Here is a 19,491-nt window from a genome sequence, read left to right on the forward strand (position 1 = left end):
CATTGAGATGTTTCTACAACTTGATTAGAATTCACCTGTGGTAAATTCAATGGATTGGACATGATTTGGAAAGGCACACACCTGTCTATATAAGGTCCCACAGTTGATAGTGCATGTCAGAGCAAAAACCAAGCCCTGAGGTTGAAGGAATTGTCCGTAGAGCTCAGAGACAGGATTGTGTCGAGGCACAGATCTGGGGAAAGGTACCAAAAATAATGGGGTAGAAGGGCTTTGGTCAGGGATGTGACCAAGAACCCGATGGTCACTCTGACAGAGCTCCAGAGTTCCTCTGTGGAGATGGGAGAACCTTCCAGAAGGACAACCATCTCTGCAGACTCAACAAATCAGGCCTTTATGGTAGAGTGGCCAGACGGAAACCACTCCTCAGTAAATGGAACATGACAGCCCGCTTGGAGTTTGCCAAAAGGCACTTAAAGGACTCTCAGACCATGAGAAACAAGATTCACTGGTCTGATGAAACCAAGATTGAACTCTGCCCTGAATGCCAAGCATCATGTCTGGAGGAAACCTGGCACCATCCCTACAGTGAAGCATGGTGGTGGCAGCATCATGCTGTGGGGATGTTTTTCAGCAGAAGGGACTGGGAAACTAGTCAGGATCAAGGGAAAGATGAACAGAGCAAAGTACAGCAAGATCCTTGATGAAAACCTGCTCCAGAGCGCTCAGGACCTCAGACTGGAGCGAAGGTTGACCTTCCAACAGGGCAATGACCCTGAGCACACAGCCAAGACAACGCAGGAGTGGCTTCGTAACAAGTCTCTGAATGACCTTGAGTGGCCAGCCAGAGTCCGGACTTGAACCCAATCGAACATCTCTGGAGAGACCTGGAAATAGCTGTGCAGTGATGCTCCCCATCCAACCTGACAGAGCTTGAGAGGATCTGCAGAGAAGAATGGAAGAAACTCCCCAAATCAAATTTTATTAGTCACATGCGCCAAATACAATTCCTTACAGTGAAATGCTGACTTACGAGGCCCCAACCAACAATGCAGTTTTAAAAAATACGGATAAGAGATAAAAGTAACAAATAATTCAAGAGCAGCAGTAAAACAACAACAGCGAGACTATAAACAGGGGCTACCGGTACAGAGTCATTGTGCGGGGGCACCGGTTAGTTGAGGTAGTATGTACATGTATGTAGAGCAGCCGGAAAGTAGAGCATTGCAGTAGTCTAACCTAGAAGTAACAAAAGCATGGATTCATTTTTCTGCATTTTTGGACAGAAAATATCAGATTTTTGCAATGTTACGTAGATGGAAAAAAGCTGTCCTTGAAACAGTAATGATATGTTCGTCAAAAGAGAGATCAGGGTCCAGAGTAACGCCGAGGTCCTTCACAGTTTTATTTGAGACGACTGTACAACCATCCAGATTAATTGTCAGATCCAACAGAAGATCTCTTTGTTTCTTGGGACCTAGAACAAGCATCTCTGTTTTGTCCGAGTTTAAAAGTAGAAAATTTGCAGCCATCCACTTCCTTATGTCTGAAACACAGGCTTCTAGCGAGGGCAATTTTGGGGCTTCACCACGTTTCATTGAAATGTACAGCTGTGTGTCATCCACATAGCAGTAAAAGTTAACATTATGTTGTCGAATGACATAAAATATATAGTGAAAACAATAGTTTTTAATCTTGAGGAACACTGAAATGTACAGTTGATTTCTCAGAGGACAAACCATTCACAGAGACAAACTGATATCTTTCCAACAGATAAGATCTAAACCAGGCCAGAATTTGTTCGTGTAGACCAATTTGGGTTTCCAATCTCTCCAAACGAATGTGGTGATCGATGGTATCAAAAGCAGCACTAAGGTCTAGGAGCACGAGGACAGATGCAGAGCCTCGGTCTGACGCCATTAAAGGGTAATTTACCACCTTCACAAGTGCAGTCTCAGTGCTATGATGGGGTCTAAAACCAGACTGAAGCGTTTCGTATACATTGTTTGTCTTCAGGAAGGCAGTGAGTTGCTGCACAACAGCTTTTTCTAACATTTTTTGAGAGGATTGGAAGATTTGATATAGGCCGATAGTTTTTTATAATTTCTTGCTCAAGGTTTGGCTTTTTCAAGAGAGGCTTTATTACTGCCACTTTTAGTGAGTTTGGTACACATCCGGTGGATAGAGAGCCGTTTATTATGTTCAACATAGGAGGGCCAAGCACAGGAAGCAGCTCTTTCAGTAGTTTAGTTGGAATAGGGTCCAGTATGCAGCTTGAAGGTTTAGAGGCCATGATTATTTTCAAATCAAATTTATTTGTCACATACACATGGTTAGCAGGTGTTAATGTGAGTGTAGTGAAATGCTTGTGCTTCTAGTTCCGACAGTGCAGTAATATCTAACAAGTAATCTAACAATTTCACAACAACTACCTAATACACACAAGTGTAAAGGAATGAATACAAATATGTACATCAAATATATTTGACATTTTAGTCATTTAGCACTGGCCCCCCGTGGGAATCGAACCCACAACCCTGGCGTTGCACACACCATGCTGGCGTTGCAAACACCATGCTCTACCAACTGAGCCACAGGGAAGACTGAGCGATGGCCGAATGGCATAGGCAAGATGCAGTAGATGGTATAGAGTACAGTATATACATATGAGATGAACAATGCAGGGTATGAAAACATAATATGAAGTAACATTGTTTAATGTGGCTAGTGATACATTACATCAAGGAGTGATTTTGGTGACAAGCTGAATTTCTTCAGCCTCCTGAGGTTGAAGAGGCGCTGCTGCGCCTTCTTCACCACGCTGTCTGTGTGGGTGGACCATTTCAGTTTGTCCGTGATGTGTACGCCGAGGAACTTAAAACTTTCCACCTTCTCCACTACTGTCCTGTCAATGTAGATAGGGGGCTGCTCCCTCTGCTGTTTACTGAAGTCCACGATCAGCTCCTTTGTTTTGTTGACATTGAGTGTGAGGTTTTTTTCCTGACACCACACTCCGAGGGCCCTCACCTCCTCCCTGTAGGCCGTCTCTTTATTGTTGGTAATCAAGCCTACCACTAGTGTCATCTACAAACTTGATGATTGAGTTGGAGGCGTGCATGGCCACGCAGTTATGGGTGAACAGGGAGTACAGGAGAGGGCTGAGAATGCACCCCTGTGGGGACCCAGTGTTGAGGATCAGCGGGGTGGAGATGTTGGTTCCTACTTTCACCATCTGGGGGCGTCCCGTCAGGAAGTCCAGGACCCAGTTGCACAGGGCGGGGTCGAGACCCAGGGTCTCGAGCTTAATGACGAGTTTGGAGGGTAAATATGGTGTTAAATGCTGAGCTGTAATCGATGAACAACAATCTTACATAGGTATTCCTCTTGTCCAGATGGGTTAGGGCAGTGTGCAGTGTGATGGCGATTGCATCGTCAGTGGCCCTATTGGGGTGGTAAGCAAATTGAAGTGGGTCTAGGGTGTCAGGTAAGGTAGAGGTGATATGGTCCTTGACTAGTCTCTCAAAGCACTTCATGATGACGGAAGTGAGTGCTACGGGGCGATAGTCATTTAGCTCAGTTACCTTAGCTTTCTTGGGAACAGGAACAATGGTGGCCCTCTTGAAGCATGTGGGGACAGCAGACTGGGATAGGGAGAGATTGAATATGTCCGTAAACACACCAGCCAGCTGGTTTGCGCATGTACAGAGGACGTGGCATGCCGTCTGGGAAAGATTAAATTAACACGTTTAAATGTTTTACTCACGTTCGCTACAGTGAAGGAGAGCCTGTAGGTTTTGGTAGCGGGCCGTGTCAGTAGACCCTGCCACATACCTCTCGTGGCTGAGCCGTTGAATTGCGACTCCACTTTGTCTCTGTACTGATGCTTCGCTTATTTGATTGCCTTGCGGAGGGAATAGCTACACTGTTTATATTCGGTCATGTTTCTGGTCACTTCGTCCTGATTAAAAGCAGTGGTTCACGCGTTCAGTTTTGCGCGAATGCTGCCATCAATCCACAGTTTCTGGTTGGGGAATGTTTTAATAGACGCTGTGGGTACAACATCACCGATGCACTTGTTAATGAACTCGCACACCGAATCAGCGTATTCGTCAATGTTGTTGTTCGACGTTATGCGGAACATATCCCAGTCCACGTGATCGAAGCAATCTTGAAGCGTGGAATCCGATTGGTCGGACCAGCGTTGAACAGACCTAAGGGCGGGAGCTTCCTGTTTTAGTTTCTGTCTATAGGCTGGGAGCAACAAAATGGAGTCGTGGTCAGATTTGCCGAAAGGAGGGCGAGGGAGGGCTTTGTATGCGTTGCGGAAGTTAGAGTAACAATGATCCAGAATTTTGCCAGCCCGGGTCGCTCGTTCGATATGCTGATAAAATTTAGGGAGCCTTGTTTTCAGATTAGCCTTGTTAAAATCCCCAGCTACAATAAATGCAGCCTCAGGATATGTGGTTTCCAGTTTACATAGAGTCCAATGAAGTTCTTTCAGGGACGTCGATGTGATTATAATCGAAGAGAATTCTCTTGGTAGATAATGCGGTCGGCATTTGTTAGTGAGGAATTCTAAGTCAGGTGAACAAAAGGACTTGAGTTCCTGTATATTGTTATGATCAGACCACGTCTCGTTAATCATAAGGCATACAACCCCGCCCTTCTTCTTACCAGAGACATGCTTGTTTCTGTCGGTGCGATGCGTGAAGATACCAGGTGGCTGTACCGACTTAGATAGCGTGTCCTGAGTGAGCCATGTTTACATGAAACAAAGAACGTTACAGTCTCGGATGTCTCACTGGAAGGCAACCGTTGCTCGGATTTCGTCTACCTTGTTGTCAAGAGACTGGACATTGGCGAGTAGTATGCTCGGGAGCGGTGGGCAATGTGCCCGTATACGGAGCCTGACCAGAAGACCGCTCCGTCTGCCCCTTCTGCGGCGCCGTTGTTTTGGGTCACGGGCTGGGATCTGATCCATTGTCCTGGGTGGTGGGCCAAACAGAGGATCTGCTTCGGGAAAGTCATATTCCTGGTCGTAATGTTGGTCAGTTGACGTTGCTCTTATATCCAGTAGTTCCTCCCGACTGTAATAAAACCTCAGATTACCTGGGGTAACAATGTAAGTAATAATACATCAAAATACTGCATATATTCCTAGGAAGGTGAAGCGAGGCGGCCATCTCTGTCAAGAGATATAGTACTAAAACACTTGAGTGTCTCCTTTGATCCTAGGTCCTGGCAGTGTTGTGCAGACTCAGGACAACTGAGCTTTGGAGGAATACACAGATTTAAAGAGGAGTCCGTAATTTGCTTTGTAATGATCATGATCTTTTCCTCAAAGAAGTTCATTAATTTATTACTGCTGAAGTGAAAGCCATCCTCTCTTGGGGAATCCTGCTTTTTAGTTAGCTTTGCGACAGTATCAAAAATAAATGTTGGATTGTTCTTATTTTCCTCAATTAAGTTGGAAAAATAGGATGATCGAGCAGCAGTGAGGGCTCTTCGATTCTGCACGGTACTGTCTTTCCAAGCTAGTCGGAAGACTTCCAGTTTGGTGTAGCACCATTTCCGTTCCAATTTTCTGGAAGCTTGCTTCAGAGCATGGGTATTTTCTGTATACCAGGGAGCTAGTTTCTTATGACAAATGTTTTTAGGGGTGCAACTGCATCTAGGGTATTACGCAAGGTTAAATTGAGTTCCTCGGTTAGGTGGTTAACCGATTGTTGTACTCTGACGTCCTTGGGTAGGTGGAGAGAGTCTGGAAGGGCATCAAGGAATCTTTGGGTTGTCTGAGAATTTATAGGACGACTTTTGATGCTCCTTGTTTGGGGTCTGAGCAGATTATTTGTTGCGATTGCAAACGTAATAAAATGGTGGTCCGATAGTCCAGGATTATGAGGAAAAACATTAAGATCCACAACATGTATTCCACGGGACTAAACTAGGTCCAGAGTATGACTGTGGCAGTGAGTAGGTCCGGAGACATGTTGGACAAAACCCACTCAGTCGATGATGGCTCCGAAAACCTTTTGGAGTGGGTCTGTGGACTTTTCCATGTGAATATTAAAGTCACCAAAAATTAGAATATTATCTGCCATGACTACAAGGTCCGATAGGAATTCAGGGAACTCAGTGAGGAAAGCTGTATATGGCCCAGGAGGCCTGTAAACAGTAGCTATAAAAAGTGATTGAGTAGGCTGCATAGATTTCATGACTAGAAGCTCAAAAGACGAAAACTGCTGAGGTTTTTTTGTAAATTGACATTTGCTATCGTAAATGTTAGCAACACCTCCGCCTTTGCGGGATGCGTGGGGGATATGGTCACTAGTGTAACCAGGAGGTGAGGCCTCATTTAACACAGTAAATTCATCAGGCTTAAACCATGATTCAGTCAGGCCAATCACATCAAGGTTATGATCAGTGATTAGTTCATTGACTATAACTGCCTTGGAAGTGAGGGATCTAACATTAAGTGGCCCTATTTTGAGATGTGACGATGTCACGATCTCTTTCAATAATGACAGGAATGGAGGAGGTCTTTATTCTAGTGAGATTGCTAAAGCGAACACCGCCATGTTTAGTTTTGCCCAACCTAAGTCGAGGCACAGACACGGTCTCAATGGGGATAGCTGAGCTGACTACACTGACTGTACTAGTGGCAGACTTCACTAAGCTGGCAGGCTGGCCTGCACCCTCTCTCATTGTGGATCTAGGGGAGTTAGAGCCCTGTCTATGTTCGTAGATAAGATGAGAGCACCCCTCTAGCTAGGATGGAGTCCGTCACTCCTCAGCAGGCCAGACTTGGTCCTGTTTGTGGGTGAGTGCCAGAAAGAGGGCCAATTATCTTCAAATTATATATTTTGCGAGGGGAAGAAAACAGCCAGAAGAGGACTGGCCACCCCTCATAGCCTGGTTCCTCTCTAGGTTTCTTCCTAGGTTCTGGCCTTTCTAGGGAGTTTTTCCTAGCAACCGTGCTTCTACACCTGCATTGCTTGCTGTTTGGGGTTTTAGGCTGGGTTTCTGTACAGCACTTTGAGATATCAGCTGATGTAAGAAGGGCTTTATAAATACATTTTATTTGATTTGATCTTCACCTGTTCTGAGGGAGCTGAAATGGCCACAAACAGTGGGACACCTTCCAGTGCTACGTCTGTCTAGAGAACAGCCAGGGGTCAAGACATCTGTCTAGAGAACAGCCAGGGGTCAAGACATCTGTCTAGAGAACAGCCAGTGGTTGGTTAAGACATCTGTCTAGGGAACAGCCCGGGGTCAAGACATCTGTCTAGAGAACAGCCAGTGGTCAAGACATCTGTCTAGAGAACAGCCAGTGGTCAAGACATCTGTCTGGAGAACAGCCAGTGGTCAAGACATCTGTCTAGGGAACAGCCCGGGGTCAAGACATCTGTCTAGAGAACAACCAGTGGTCAAGACATCAGTCTAGAGAACAGCCAGTGGTCAAGACATCTGTCTAGAGAACAGCCAAGGGTCAAGACATCTGTCTAGGGAACAGCCAGAGGTCAAGGACAGCGGAGTCAATCACCACCTTCCAGAGACACCTGAAACCCCACCTCTTTAAGGAATACCTGGGATAGGATTAAGTAATCCTTCTAACCCCCCCCCTACCCTTCCCCCCAAAAAGATATAGATGTACTATTGTAAAGTGGTTGTTCCACTGGATATCATAAGGTGAATGCACCAATTTGTAAGTCGCTCTGGATAAGAGCGTCTGCTAAATGACTTAAATGTAAATATGTCTGGAGAACAGCCAGATGGTCAAGACATCTGTCTAGAGAACAGCCAGATGGTCATGACATCTGTCTAGGGAACAGCCAGTGGTCAAGACACCTGTCTAGGGAACAGCCAGGGGTCAACACATCTGTCTAGAGAACAGCCAATGGTCATGACATCTGTCTAGAGAACAGCCAGTGGTCAAGACATCTGTCTGGAGAACAGCCAGATGGTCAAGACATCTGTTTAGAGAACAGCCAGTGGTCAACACATCTGTCTAGAGAACAGCCAGGGGTCAAGACATCTGTCTAGAGAACAGCCAGTGGTCAAGACATCTGTCTAGAGATCAGCCAGTGGTCAAGACATCTGTCTAGAGATCAGCCAGTGGTCAAGACATCTGTTTAGAGAACAGCCAGGGGTCAACACATCTGTCTAGAGAACAGCCAGAGGTCAACACATCTGTCTAGAGAACAGCCAATGGTCAAGACATCTGTCTAGAGAACAGCCAATGGTCATGACATCTGTCTAGAGAACAGCCAGTGGTCAAGACATCTGTCTAGGGAACAGCCAGGGGTCAAGACATCTGTCTAGAGAACAGCCCGGGGTCAAGACATCTGTCTAGAGAACAGCCAGTGGTCAAGACATCTGTCTAGGGAACAGCCCGGGGTCAAGACATCTGTCTAGAGAACAGCCAGTGGTCAAGACATCTGTCTAGAGAACAGCCAGTGGTCAATACATCTGTCTGGAGAACAGCCAAGGGTCAAGACATCTGTCTAGGGAACAGCCAGAGGTCAAGGACAGCGGAGTCAATCACCAACTTCCGGAGACACCTGAAACCCCACCTCTTTAAGGAATACCTGGGATAGGATTAAGTAATCCTTCTAACCCCCCCCCCACCCTCCCCCCAAAAAAGATATAGATGTACTATTGTAAAGTGGTTGTTCCACTGGATATCATAAGGTGAATGCACCAATTTGTAAGTCGCTCTGGATAAGAGCGTATGCTAAATGGCTTAAATGTAAATATGTCTGGAGAACAGCCAGATGGTCAAGACATCTGTCTAGAGAACAGCCAGTGGTCAAGACACCTGTCTAGGGAACAGCCAGGGGTCAACACATCTGTCTAGAGAACAGCCAGATGGTCATGACATCTGTCTAGAGAACAGCCAGGGGTCAAGACATCTGTCTAGAGAACAGCCAGTGGTCAAGACATCTGTCTAGGGAACAGCCAGTGGTCAAGATATCTGTCTAGAGAATAGCCAGATGGTCAAGACATCTGTCTGGAGAACAGCCAGTGGTCAAGACATCTGTCTAGAGAACAGCCAGATGGTCAAGACATCTGTTTAGAGAACAGCCAGGGGTCAAGACATCAGTCTAGGGAACAGCCAGGGGTCAAGACATCTGTCTAGGGAACAGCCAGTGGTCAAGACATCTGTCTGGAGAACAGCCAGGGGTCAAGACATCTGTCTAGAGAACAGCCAATGGTCAAGACATCAGTCAGGGAACAGCCAGGGGTCAAGACATCTGTCTAGGGAACAGCCAGTGGTCAAGACATCTGTCTAGGGAACAGCCAGGGGTCAAGACATCTGTCTAGGGAACAGCCAGTGGTCAAGACATCTGTCTAGAGAACAGCCAGTGGTCAAGACATCTGCTGCACCTGGGAGCTAAAGGCACCACCTTCCCAACAGTCATGTATGCTCATTTATGTGTTTCTTAAAAAGGCAAATCAGCAGTTGAAACAACATCAAAGCGTGCTCCCCGCCCCTGTTACATAAAAAGCTGAGGGATGGTGGTGGAGAAATGTAACCACTCTCAAATTCATAGACAGAGCTTTGGATGCAAGGACTGACCATCGCACCTCCTTCTTAAAACCCATTGGAGGAGACAACCCAAGGTTCCTCGCCTCAGACCTCCTTCAATGGGTTTTGACCAGGATGAGAGTAGAGATAAATTGGGAAAGAGTTTGTCATTGTTTCAGGTCTGATGTTGAATGATACATTTATTCTGTTTGCACTTAAATCTTATACAGCCTATAGGGAGGAGGTCAGAGACCTGGCCGTGAGGTGCCATGACAACCTCGCCCTCAACGGGATCAAGACTAAGGAGAGGATTGTGGACTACAGGAAAAGGAGGACTGAGCACGCCCCCATTCTCATCGATGGGGCTGTAGTGGAGCAGGTTGAGAGCTTCAAGTTTCTTGGTGTCCACATCACCAACAAAGTAACATGGTCCAAACACACCAAGACAGTCGTGAAGAGGGCACGACAAAACCTATTCCCCCTCAGGAGACTGAAAAGATTTGGCATGGGTCCTCAGATCCTCAAAAGGTTCTACAGCTGCACCATTGAGAGCATCTTGACGGGTTGCATCACTGCCTTGTGTGGCTACTGCTCGGCCTCAAGGCACTACAGAGGGTAGTACGTACAGCCCAGTACATCACTGAGGCCAAGCTTCCTGCCATCCAGGACCTCTATACCAGGCAGTATCAGAGGAAGGCCTTAAAAATTGTCAGAGACTCCAGCCACTCCAGTCAGATTGTTCTATCTGCTACCGCACTGCGACAAGCGGTACCGGAGCGCCAAGTCTAGGTCCAAGAGGCGTCTAAACAGCTTCTACCCCCAAGACTCCTGGGCATCTAATCAAATGGCTTCCCAGACTATTTGCTCCCCCCCCCCCCCCCCCCCCCCCCGGTGCCCCGGCACATTGACTCTATACCGGTACCCCCTGTATATAGCCTCCACATTGACTCTGTACCGGTACCCCCTGTATATAGCCTCCACATTGACTCTGTACCGGTACCCCCTGTATATATGAGCTTGACGCCTTGATAAGTTCCTTTCCTGAGGATGGCTCACCTCTCACAGTTCTGGGTGACTTTAACCTCCCCACGTCTACCTTTGACTCATTCCTCTCTGCCTCCTTTCCACTCCTCTCCTCTTTTGACCTCACCCTCTCACCTTCCCACCCTACTCACAAGGCAGGCAATACGCTTGACCTCATCTTTACTAGATGCTGTTCTTCCACTAATCTCATTGCAACTCCCCTCCAAGTCTCCGACCACTACCTTGTATCCTTTTCCCTCTCGCTCTCATCCAACACTTCTCACTCTGCCCCTACTCGGATGGTATTGCGCCGTCCCAACCTTCGCTCTCTCTCTCTCCCGCTACTCTCTCCTCTTCCATCCTATCATCTCTTCCCTCTGCTCAAACCTTCTCCAACCTATCTCCTGATTCTGCCTCCTCAACCCTCTTCTCCTCCCTTTCTGCATCCTTTGATTTTCTCTGTCCCCTATCCTCCAGGCCGGCTCGGTCCTCCCCTCCTGCTCCGTGGCTCGACGACTCACTGCGAGCTCACAGAACAGGGCTCCGGGCAGCCGAGCGGAAATGGAGGAAAACTCGCCTCCCTGCGGACCTGGCATCCTTTCACTCCCTCCTCTCTACATTTTCCTCTTCTGTCTCTGCTGCTAAAGCCACTTTCTACCACTCTAAATTCCAAGCATCTGCCTCTAACCCTAGGAAGCTCTTTGCTACCTTCTCCTCCCTCCTGAATCCTCCTCCCCCCCCTCCTCCCTCTCTGCGGATGACTTCGTCAACCATTTTGAAAAGAAGGTTGATGACATCCGATCCTCGTTTGCTAAGTCAAACGACACCGCTGGTCCTGCTCACACTGCCCTACCCTGTGCTTTGACCTCTTTCTCCCCTCTCTCGCCAGATGAAATCTCGCGTCTTGTGACGGCCGGCCGCCCAACAACCTGCCCACTTGACCCTATCCCCTCCTCTCTTCTCCAGACCATTTCCGGAGACCTTCTCACCTCGCTCATCAACTCATCCTTGACCGCTGGCTACGTCCCTTCCGTCTTCAAGAGAGCGAGAGTTGCACCCCTTCTGAAAAAACCTACACTCGATCCCTCCGATGTCAACAACTACAGACCAGTATCCCTTCTTTTTTTTCTCTCCAAAACTCTTGAACGTGCCGTCCTTGGCCAGCTCTCCTGCTATCTCTCTCAGAATGACCTTCTTGATCCTAATCAGTCAGGTTTCAAGACTGGGCATTCAACTGAGACTGCTCTTCTCTGTGTCACGGAGGCTCTCCGCACTGCTAAAGCTAACTCTCTCTCCTCTGCTCTCATCCTCCTAGACCTATCTGCTGCCTTTGATACTGTGAACCATCAGATCCTCCTCTCCACCCTCTCCGAGCTGGGCATCTCCGGCGCGGCCCACGCTTGGATTGCGTCCTACTTGACAGGTCGCTCCTACCAGGTGGCGTGGCGAGAATCTGTCTCCGCACCACGTGCTCTCACCACTGGTGTCCCCCAGGGCTCTGTTCTAGGCCCTCTCCTATTCTCACTATACACCAAGTCACTTGGCTCTGTCATATCCTCACATGGTCTCTCCTATCATTGCTATGCAGACGACACACAATTACTCTTCTCCTTTCCCCCTTCTGATAACCAGGTGGCGAATCGCATCTCTGCATGTCAGGCAGACATATCAGTGTGGATGACGGATCACCACCTCAAGCTGAACCTCGGCAAGACGGAGCTGCTCCTCCTCCCGGGGAAGGACTGCCCGTTCCATGATCTCACCATCACGGTTGACAACTCCCTTGTGTCCTCCTCCCAGAGTGCTAAGAACCTTGGCGTGACCCTGGACAACACCCTGTCGTTCTCCACTAACATCAAGGCGGTGGCCCGATCCTGTAGGTTCATGCTCTACAACATTCGCAGAGTACGACCCTGCCTCACACAGGAAGCGGCGCAGGTCCTAGTCCAGGCACTTGTCATCTCCCGTCTGGAGTACTGCAACTCGCTGTTGGCTGGGCTCCCTGCCTGTGCCATCAAACCCCTACAACTCATCCAGAACGCCGCAGCCCGTCTGGTGTTCAACCTTCCCAAGTTCTCTCACGTCACCCCGCTCCTCCGCTCTCTCCACTGGCTTCCAGTTGAAGCTCGCATCCGCTACAAGTCCATGGTGCTTGCCTACGGAGCTGTGAGGGGAACGGCACCTCCGTACCTTCAGGCTCTGATCAGGCCCTACACCCAAACAAGAGCACTGCGTTCATCCACCTCTGGCCTGCTCGCCTCCCTACCTCTGAGGAAGCACAGTTCCCGCTCAGCCCAGTCAAAACTGTTCGCTGCTCTGGCACCCCAATGGTGGAACAAGCTCCCTCACGACGCCAGGACAGCGGAGTCAATCACCACCATCCGGAGACACCTGAAACCCCACCTCTTTAAGGAATACCTGGGATAGGATAAAGTAATCCTTCTACCCCCCCCCCTTAAAAGATTTAGATGCACTATTGTAAAGTGGTTGTTCCCCTGGATATCATAAGGTGAATGCACCAATTTGTAAGTCGCTCTGGATAAGAGCGTCTGCTAAATGACTTAAATGTAAATGTAAATGTATATAGCCTCCACATTGACTCTGTACCCCTGTATATAGCCTCCACATTGACTCTGTACCGGTACCCCCTGTATATAGCCTCCACATTGACTCTGTACCGGTACCCCCTGTATATAGCCTCCACATTGACTCTGTACCGGTACCCCTGTATATAGCCTCCACATTGACTCTGTACCGGTACCCCCTGTATATAGCCTCCACATTGACTCTGTACCAGTACCCCCTGTATATAGCCTCCACATTGACTCTGTACCGGTTCCCCCTGTATATAGCCTCCACATTGACTCTGTACTGGTTCCCCCTGTATATAGCCTCCACATTGACTCTGTACCGGTACCCCCCTGTATATAGCCTCCACATTGAATCTGTACTGGTTCCCCCTGTATATAGCCTCCACATTGACTCTGTACCGGTACCCCCTGTATATAGCCTCCACATTGACTCTGTACATATCTTGCATTACTCATCTCATATTTTATACCATCTATTGCATTTTGCCGCTTGGTTATTGCTCATCCATACATTTATACATTATTTTTCCATTCCTTACTTAGATTTGTTTGTATTAGGTAGTTGTTGTGGAATTGTTAGATTACATGTTAGATATTACTGCACTGTCGGAACTAGAAGCACAAGCATTTCGCTAAACTCGCATTAACATCTGCTAACCATGTGTATGTTCCCCCCAAAAAATGTATTTGATTTGGAATGACTTCCGTCTGGCCACTCTACCATAAAGGCCTGATTGGTGGAGTGCTGCAGAGATGGGAGAACCTTCCAGAAGGACAACCATCTCCACAGAGGAACTCTAGAGTTCTCTCAGAGTGACCATTGGGTTCTTGGTCACCTCCCTGACCAAGGCCATTATCCCACGATTGCTCAGTTTGGCCGGGCGGCCAGCTCTAGGAAGAGTCTTGGTGGTTCCAAACTTCTTCCATTATAGAATGATGGAGGCCACTGTGTTCTTGGGGACCTTCAATGCAGCAGAAATGTTTTGGTATCCTTCCCCAGATCTGTTCCTCGACATAATCCTGTCTCGGAGCTCTACGGACAATTCCTTTGACCTCATTTCTTGGTTTTTGCTCTGACAACTGAGGGACCTTATATAGACAGGTGTGTGCCTTTCCAAATCATGTCCAATCAATAAAATTTACCACATGTGGACTCCAATCAAATTGTATCAAGTTTCAATAGAAACAGGGTGCACCTGAACTCAATTTCGAGTCTCATAGCAAAGAGTCAGAATACTTATGCAAATAAGGTATTTGTGTGAGAATAAAATTATACATTTGCTAAAATTTCTAAAAACCTGTTATCACTTTGTCATTATTGGGTATTGTGTGTAGATTGATGAGGATTATTTTTTATTTAATACATTTTAGAATAAGGCTGTAACGTAACAAAAAGGAAGAGGCCTGAATACCTTCCGAAGGCACTGTATCATTCTTAGCAGATCTTGTAAATTCTCCTGGTGTACATATGGATTGATAACTACTATTTATGTCATTTAGCAGACGCTCTTATCCAGAGCAACTTAGTAGTGAATGCATACATTTCATACAATTTCATAAATTTTTTCATACAATTTTATTTTATTTTTTTCTGTGCTGGCCCCCCGTGGGAATCGAACCCACAACCACTGGTGTTGCAAACACCATGCTCTACCAACTGAGCTACAGGGAAGGCTACTACAGTATTGATCAGATTGGTCCCTACTTTCTTGATTTCTTGTCTCTTTTCAATTTTTTTCCCCCTCAAAGTTTCATTGTTTGACATTTAAGTGCATTGTTAGGAGTAAGGGAATACCCCCCTGATTTGGACAAAATAACATGGCAACATATTGGCATAGCACGAATCATACACACGATTGCAAAAACCACCCAAAGCGGCCCATCTCCGGGCCAATCATATGGCAATTTTCCGATGGCAATTGCCAATTGTAACACCCCAAATTTCCTTTAGATGGCGAGCGTGCTCCACCTTGGTTTTTCATACAGCAAATGATACCCAATTCTTACCCAAGTCTCAGATTTTGATAAAATGATTTTTTTTTTGAAAACTTAGCACCTTGTAAAAAAGTGGTTTCTGGACCGTTTTTCAATTTTTTTTCGATTGTTATGTCAATTACACATGTATAAGAGCTGTATGAACATGCTTCTGACGTTTTTTATTGACGTCGTTTTTTGGGTTGCTTTTGCTTGTGCACAAGGCATATGTTTTGTGCATTTTGAATATGATTTCATAGGAAAAAAGTGACATTTATTTTCATTTTTTTTGCAAAATGACATATCCAATGCTTTTTTTTGTCAATTGTGAAAGTATTGCATGTGCCAAATCACAGGAAATATCCAATAGATAGCTAGAGCTCTCCGCAGTGAATTTTCATATTGCAAATGTAACACAATTCAAGTCCCAAGAGTCAAATTTTGAAAAAATGACATATTTTTGAAAACTTTTCAACCCTTAAAAAGTGGTTTCTGGACCGTTTTTCGATTTTTTTTTGATTTTTATGTCAATTACACATGTATAAGAGCTGTATGGACATACTTTTGACATATTTTATTGACATTTTTTGGGTTGTTTTTGCTTGTGCATAAGGCATATGTTTTGTGCATTTGGAATATGATTTCATAGGAAGTCAAAAGTGACATATTTGCTTGTGCATAAAGCATATGATTTGTGCATTTGGAATATGATTTCATAGGAAGTCAAAAGTGACATATTTATATTTTTTGCCAAATGCCATTAGAAATGTGCAAATGAAATGTCCAATTCTTTTTTTGTCAATTATACATGTATGAAAGTATTGAATGTGCCAAATCAGTATGTTTGTCCGTTTGCCATGTACAATCATAGGAAGTCGGTTTCCAAACCCAAAAGTCAGTGAACCATGGTCCAAATGGCATTTATACTGCCCAAATGATATATATCCCTATGTTAAGCCATGAATCAACGCAGATGGTCTACTTATCATGTATGATGAGGGAGAAGTGGGACTCTGTTGCTTTTAACATTTTTAACGAATTTGACATGCTCAGAATGCATAATTGACTGGCCCGATGATCTCGGGATGGCCGTGCAGTGACTGTGGTTCCTCTCCATCGCTCGTTGTGTTGATTTCATCATGTCAACTTTGGTGATATTTTTTGCTGTTGAATCATATTGCAAATGCACGTTACATTTGCAATATTGCGCGTTACGTTTGCAATATGATTCAATGGGCATTTAGCATCACGAATTTAGGCATGCTCAAAAATACTGCAGAAATGCATTATTGACTGGCTCGATGAACTCGGGATGGCCGGGCAGTGACTGTGGTTCCTCTCCATTGCTCGTCACCCAGCAGTCAGCGTCCATCAGTCAATTAGATGTCATTTTGACACCAAACTGATAGCATCTGACACCAAATCCACTTTTTCCAACTCGTATAGAAGCCAACTATCACATATGTCAGAGAAGGCCCATAATTCACAGTGCTTTCAATTTTAACCATAAAAAACATAAAACACATAGTTACGTTATAGCTGCGGGTCCAGCTCTGACATTATGTGTAGGCCTATGTGAGGCGACCCCGAATCCCAAGTTTCGGCTTGATAGGTCATTCGGTGCCCGAGCAATGGCCTTAATTGGTGCTGAAAATCCACTTTTTCAGGGCGTTACTACGGGGTCCCTGAATGAGCTATTGGACAGAGACATTGGGGTCCGTCTCTATGGGCCGAGGCGGTTTCAATGCACCTAGTCTTGCGACTCTGGGACATTTCTACATGTCGCCATGTCCGTGATATTCAAAATGAATTGAAAATATTGCAAATGTACGAGACGGTTTCTCGGTCAGAGAACCTTCTAGAGCCCCATAAATCACCGTGCACTATCGACTTGAGCTCTAGAACAGGTTTCTAAAATTTCGGAGCTCTAGGTCTGACGGTTCTTGAATCGTTTGAACAAAAGTAACTATTGAAGGCGGTATAAGCCTCTAACCCCCACACTATGTACCTATGGCCAAATTGTGTGTGTGTGTTTTTGTTTTTTTTGCAAAAAGAATAGACACACGTTGTCTTTGGGGTAGGCATATACAGAATCCTGAATATGAAGTCTCTACCTTAAGAATTGACTGAATGACACATGGTTGAGTTGCGTGATTTTCACTATGCGCACGTAATATGACAATAGCTCTTGGGTGATTTTAACCACTTCCGGTTGTCACAGGAAGCTCTTGCTTCACACACGTTGTCTTTGGGGTAGACATAAACAGAATCCTGAATAAGAAGTCTCTACCTTAAGAATTGACTGAGTAACAGATGGTTGAGTTGCGTGATTTTCACTATGCGCACGTAATATGACAATAGCTCTTGGGTGATTTTAACCACTTCCGGTTGTCACAGGAAGCTCTTGCTTCACACACGTTGTCTTTGGGGTAGACATAAACAGAATCCTGAATAAGAAGTCTCTACCTTAAGAATTGACTGAATAACAGATGGTTGAGTTGCGTGATTTTCACTATCTGCAGGTGGCAATATGACAATAGCTCTAGGCTATTTTTAACAACTTCCGGTTGTCACAGGAAGCTCTTGCTTCACACACGTTGTCTTTGGGGTAGACAAACAGAATCCTGAATAAGAAGCCTCTACCTTAAGAATTGACTGAATGACAGATGGTTGAGTTGTGTGATTTTTACTATATGCAGCTTGACCATATGACAATAGCTCTAGGCTATTTTAACCACTTCCCGTTGTCACAGGAAGTTCTTACTCAACACACGTTGTCTTTGGGGTAGACATAAACAGAATCCTGAATAAGAAGTCTCTACCTTAAGAATTGACTGAGTAACAGATGGTTGAGTTGCGTGATTTTCACTATGCGCACGTAATATGACAATAGCTCTTGGGTGTTTTTAACCACTTCCGGTTGTCACAGGAAGCTCTTGCTTCACACACGTTGTCTTTGGGGTAGACATAAACAGAATCCTGAATAAGAAGTCTCTACCTTAAGAATTGACTGAGTAACAGATGGTTGAGTTGCGTAATTTTCACTATATGCAGGTTGACCATATGACAATAGCTCTAGGCTGTTTTAACCACTTCCCGTTGTCACAGGAAGTTCTTACTCAACACACGTTGTCTTTGGGGTAGACATAAACAGAATCCTGAATAAGAAGTCTCTACCTTAAGAATTGACTGAATAACAGATGGTTGAGTTGCGTGATTTTCACTATCTGCAGGTGGCAATATGACAATAGCTCTAGGCTATTTTTAACAACTTCCGGTTGTCACAGGAAGCTCTTGCTTCACACACGTTGTCTTTGGGGTAGACATAAACAGAATCCTGAATAAGAAGCCTCTACCTTAAGAATTGACTGAATGACAGATGGTTGAGTTGTGTGATTTTCACTATATGCAGCTTGACCATATGACAATAGCTCTAGGCTGTTTTAACCACTTCCCGTTGTCACAGGAAGTTCTTACTCAACACACGTTGTCTTTGGGGTAGACATAAACAGAATCCTGAATAAGAAGTCTCTACCTTAAGAATTGACTGAGTAACAGATGGTTGAGTTGCGTGATTTTCACTATGCGCACGTAATATGACAATAGCTCTTGGGTGTTTTTAACCACTTCCGGTTGTCACAGGAAGCTCTTGCTTCACACACGTTGTCTTTGGGGTAGACAGAAACAGAATCCTGAATAAGAAGTCTCTACCTTAAGAATTGACTGAGTAACAGATGGTTGAGTTGCGTGATTTTCACTATATGCAGGTTGACCATATGACAAAAGCTCTAGGCTGTTTTAACCACTTCCCGTTGTCACAGGAAGTTCTTACTCAACACACGTTGTCTTTGGGGTAGACATAAACAGAATCCTGAATAAGAAGTCTCTACCTTAAGAATTGACTGAGTAACAGATGGTTGAGTTGCGTGATTTTCACTATCTGCAGGTGGCAATATGACAATAGCTCTAGGCTATTTTTAACAACTTCCGGTTGTCACAGGAAGCTCTTGCTTCACACACGTTGTCTTTGGGGTAGACATAAACAGAATCCTGAATAAGAAGTCTCTACCTTAAGAATTGACTGAGTAACAGATGGTTGAGTTGCGTGATTTTCACTATGCGCACGTAATATGACAATAGCTCTTGGGTGTTTTTAACCACTTCCGGTTGTCACAGGAAGCTCTTGCTTCACACACGTTGTCTTTGGGGTAGACATAAACAGAATCCTGAATAAGAAGTCTCTACCTTAAGAATTGACTGAGTAACAGATGGTTGAGTTGCGTGATTTTCACTATGCGCACTTAATATGACAATAGCTCTAGGCTATTTTAACCACTTCCCGTTGTCACAGGAAGTTCTTACTCAACACACGTTGTCTTTGGGGTAGACATAAACAGAATCCTGAATAAGAAGTCT

Source organism: Salmo trutta, chromosome 30, assembly GCF_901001165.1.
Source record: "Salmo trutta chromosome 30, fSalTru1.1, whole genome shotgun sequence".
Taxonomy (NCBI): domain Eukaryota; kingdom Metazoa; phylum Chordata; class Actinopteri; order Salmoniformes; family Salmonidae; genus Salmo; species Salmo trutta.